This window comes from Leuciscus leuciscus, assembly GCF_965113295.1.
Source record: "Leuciscus leuciscus genome assembly, chromosome: 19".
NCBI lineage: Eukaryota > Metazoa > Chordata > Actinopteri > Cypriniformes > Leuciscidae > Leuciscus > Leuciscus leuciscus.
The window spans coordinates 23,407,239-23,412,196 of record NC_138743.1 but is presented as its reverse complement, the minus strand read 5'-3'; positions in this window follow the sequence as shown (position 1 = coordinate 23,412,196).

Genomic DNA, 4,958 nt, shown 5'->3' with positions numbered 1-4,958 from the left:
CCTCTGAAGCAGGGAGACTGCTGGGAAAATTTGCAAGCAGAAAATGTGTTTTGTTCTGGGCCACCCCGAAAAACAGCCGTGAAATTCAGTGTGAAAAGTAAGAGTCCACCATGACTCACTCAGTATGCAAACACACACAGAGACCTGATGACACTACCACAATATCAAGTCAAATATTCACCACAGGACAAGTTTACAACAATGTTTGAACTGAAATCTGACATAGGGCTCCAGACTTCTACTAACTAACTACTAATGTTTGAGAAGCTACTGAACATAATTGATAAGTTTGAATGGTATTTAATAGTATTATTTACCACCAAAGTAGGGAACCAGACAATCAGAATTGTATTAAGAATATTTGTTAAAAGTGCGTAGCAAATCGAAAACAGTGTTGTTATTGCTATTGTTATTGTTATTGAATTTATTTTTTTATTTTTTTTAGCAATAAAAAAAAAATTTAATTGAAATTCAAAGAAGGCAATTATTCAGACATATGTAACTGTTGAATGCTGCAAATTACCAATTAGTATCAAGAATTCCAGATGGCCGTGTATAAAAGTATTCATAATAGCAAAAATCAGCTGAGAAAGTATCATTTTGTCATCTTATATTTGCTACTGCTCTATATAATTTGGGATGCATTATTACCAATCTCACACTGTATGATGGAACTGGGATTCATTCAGTGCACATCTGGAAACTGGTTGACATACTTCAGTGTTGAACAACGCCAGATGACTCAGCAATTTTCATGACTTGGTGGCCATTGAAAATAGCATTTGCAGCACTCTGTAATGGATCTGCACTACAAATGAACACACACACACGCACACGCTTTAAAATAATAATCAGGAACGGTGGGATGGTTTTGGTCAAGTGGGACCACAATTCCTGGAAATGGATCTGCTGTAACTGATAATTTTCATCCATCATCTTACTAAAACAAAATTAACACCAGAATCGAAACTATTGTATCCAGCAAATCGTCCTTGCTGAAAAAGATTTGACATAATATTTAACTGTTTCTACAGCTCTTTTCATTCAAAATGCCATGTGTTTGATTTGTTCATGTCTAAATCCAGCCAAAACAATGAGATCAAATTTGGCCAGCTTGAGAGAGAGAGACATAGAGAGAGAGAGACATGAGAGAGAGAGAGAGAGACATGAGAGAGAGAGAGAGAGAGAGAGAGAGAGAGAGAGAGAGAGAGAGAGACATGAGAGAGAGAGAGAGACATGAGAGACATGAGAGAGAGAGAGAGAGAGAGAGAGAGAGAGAGAGAGAGAGAGAGAGAGAGAGAGAGAGAGAGAGAGAGAGAGGAGAGAGAGAGAGAGAGAGACATGAGAGAGAGAGAGAGAGAGAGAGAGAGAGAGACATAGAGAGAGAGAGAGAGAGAGAGACATAGAGAGAGAGAGAGAGAGAGGAGAGAGAGAGAGAGAGAGAGAGAGAGAGAGAGAGAGAGAGAGAGAGAGGGAGAGAGAGAGAGAGAGAGAGAGAGAGAGAGAGAGAGAGAGAGAGAGAGAGAGAGAATAAGCATCAGTAAAACTTCAGATTGATGGATTCTCACTAAGCCATTACATCAGTTGGATGTTGTTTTAGGCAATTGAGAGACACATGAAACAAAACATGCACTGGTTCTGACAGTGTCATATGAGTGCTAAAAGCTCTCAAAATCATTTCCCCCCTAACTAGCCACAACCACTGAGCAACAGAACAATCATATCATGCTAAAATCCTGATATCTTAAATATTTCCCTGTTGATTTGATGAAGGAAAGGGGGTCAAATACAGTGAGAGACACAATCTGAAGCCAAAAGTGAGCTTGTTTAATAGTAAATCACTGGTTTTAGCTACATCTAAGAGAGAAACTACAGATAAAAAGTGCACAGCACATTACTTGTGACTCAGAGGTTCAACAATCATCAATCTGTGTGGCAACATAGAGAAACATAAATATTTGGTGTATATGCAGAATATGTGGAAAGGCTAGAGCTATTGTATGTATGACGCACAATACATTACCAGCAGCAGTGCTGGTTTTACATGTAATCTCTAGAAGCGGTTATCTGTATTTATACAACAGCACACTAACTCATGAGAATACAAGTTTGAACAGTGTTAAAGGGATGGTTCGGAGTAAAATCAACCTAGGGTCCTTTGCAAAGTGTTTGTGGGGTGGGGTGTTTGGCTCAAGGTCATGGTGCAAAGGACCCAGGTTGAGTTTACTCCGAACCATCACTTTAACACTGTGAATAGAGACGTTTTCTTAATTGAAACTATATTTTAGTTAAATAAAGCTGATCTATGTGCTAATAATATAATTTATAATCAAAATGTTATGTTAAATAAGACTCCAATGTGTAGGCTCTTAAAAATAAAGGTTCCAAAATGTGGGTTTTGCAGTAATGCAATAGAAGAACCATTTCTGGTTTCCTAAACAATCTTTCAACGGTCAGTTCTTAAAATCAAGAACATTTTAATAGTAGAAGAGAATAACAGCAGATGAGGAAGGAGGGAAGAGAATGAATGTGAGTGGCAGTGTGGAGGAGTCCAGCTCCCCTGATGCCTTCCGACCTGTAATAACATCAACATGTGTTCATATCACTTACTAACTGTTTGATAAATGTGGAGGATCTCTGCATTAGCATGGACGTTTCCATTAACAGACAGTTACTCACCAATGCAATCATAAGTATATGTACTCATATCTCTTCTAACATGCACACACTGTGAAGTATGCCCTCAATGAAAATCTGAGATTAATAATACTAAATAAATAATTGAAATAATTATATTATTTAATTGCAATTAAATGAATATTTTTAAGTACATTTAAATTACATGTAATTTGCTGAATTGGTCCTAAACAAGGTACAAATTGGTTCAAATGCAAAACGTTAATCTGCAGTGTATTGAATTCGAAAAATGCAGAACACAGATTTTTTAACCTCACAGTAGAAGAACATAAGAATTTATAACGTAGATATCTGGCACACAAGCACACACAAAACACAAATATGTATGACCTCACCTTGATTTAATTTTACTAGTGATGGCTATAGATATAGGCAGACCATTTGTCTCTGTAGACATTAAAATATGTTGTTTTGGGGAAAAAGCAAGAGACACAGAGAGAGGGGAGAGAAAACCTCCCTAATCGTCTGCCGTTGACGTGTTCCAGATCATTTCTGTCCAATTTTGACTACATGAGACAGGACACAGGAGTCCACCAGTGTATCTAAGTGCGTATCAAGCTAAGACTCATCCTTACGCCATCATTACTCACAGATTCCAAACATGCTTCATCTCATTACTGGAAAGTGGGACATGTTCTGTCCCTGAGAGTAACAGACACAGACAGTATAGAGATAGATTTGGACCTCCACACATTTACCACTAATGCAGCATGAATGAGGACTCTGACCAGCTGGATAAAGGCCATTTCACTCCTCACAAGAAAAATCTCCTGACTGACATTTGTAACAAACAAAGCAAGCTGAAGGAATATTGAAAAACAGCTGAGCACCGGCAAAATTTTAAAACCTCCTGGCAAAAACAAACCATCTTAGTATTGACTTATTTATACAAATGGCATTCAAGACTGAAAGTAGTTTACATCTATAATAAACTGCCCAGTAATGAGACATTAGCTTATTTCAAGTTGGCAAGGAGTATCAAACATAAGCTGCTTGCATCTTACATTTGCTATGGAGGCCTCCATGTACAGTATGATGTCTGATTGTTAGCATTAGCAAACATCTATTAATTGTTGCTGTTTGTTGTGCTTACTTAGAATGTTTCATAATATGTCATCCTGATGCTTACCTTGAATTTGCCATGTAGATGGTTGCTCCTGGACTAACATACTTGTTAAAAACATCTCCATCATCCAACCAGACTTTAGTTTAGGACTCGAGTTAGGCCTAAAGAAAACGTTATTGTGCTAACAGCTTGCTCTTGCAGAGCTTAGAAGATTTAAAGGGATAGTTCACCCAAACAATTTTTCTTATTGTAAAATACTTTGTGAGATAAACTTTAAAACTGTCACATTGTATGATTAGAACCACATTGTGACATATAAAGTCATTGTGGAGCATAAAACCGCAACACAATGATATCAATTGCAAATGGGAGATATATAGTCACAGTTCTGGAAAATAAAGTTGAACTTTAATTACTTTTGTAACTTTGAGATATAAAGTTATCAAAATCAGTGAAAAAGTCTCAATTATGAAAAATAATGTTGAAAAATATTCTAAAAACAGACGCAATTGTGAGATATAATAATGAAATTATGAAAAATAAAGTTGCAATTATGAGATGTAAATTTGCAATTATGAAAATTCACAATTATGTGAAAAAACAGCATTTATGAAAAACACAGTCGCAATTTTTAGATATAAAGTCACAATTATGAAAATTAAGTTGTGCTTCACACACTTGCCTATAATTTTCAAGTAACCCTAAACACTTGGCTGCGTTCGATATCTGAAACAATGCTGCAGGATACGGAGATAGGAAGGCAACATAGTACATCAAATCCAAAGCTCTTGTCATCCAATGCCTTCATCTGATCGGTTTTTGAAGGAAGCATTTAGGTGCTTCTCAATCGTAAGACTGCATCCTAATAAGGCTGCATATCTTGGCTGCCACGTCATCAAGCGCCACTGAAGGACATCTCAATTTAAAGGATCCTTGAAAGGCAGCTTTTGGCCCTGTCCCAAATGGCACCCTATGCACTCACTGCCTTCCTACGATACATGTTATCTTTTGTTTTGGTGTAAATTAATCACTTAACACTAAACAGCCATTCATGTAAGTTACTGGGAGACCATAGATGGCTGCCATTCACTGCACTGCATTAACAGAAAGCCAGTTAATATAATAAACCATCCCCCTTTTGTTTAAAAATTAACCATGTTTAATGCTGAGGAGGACTCAAGCCTTCAAGCCTTTG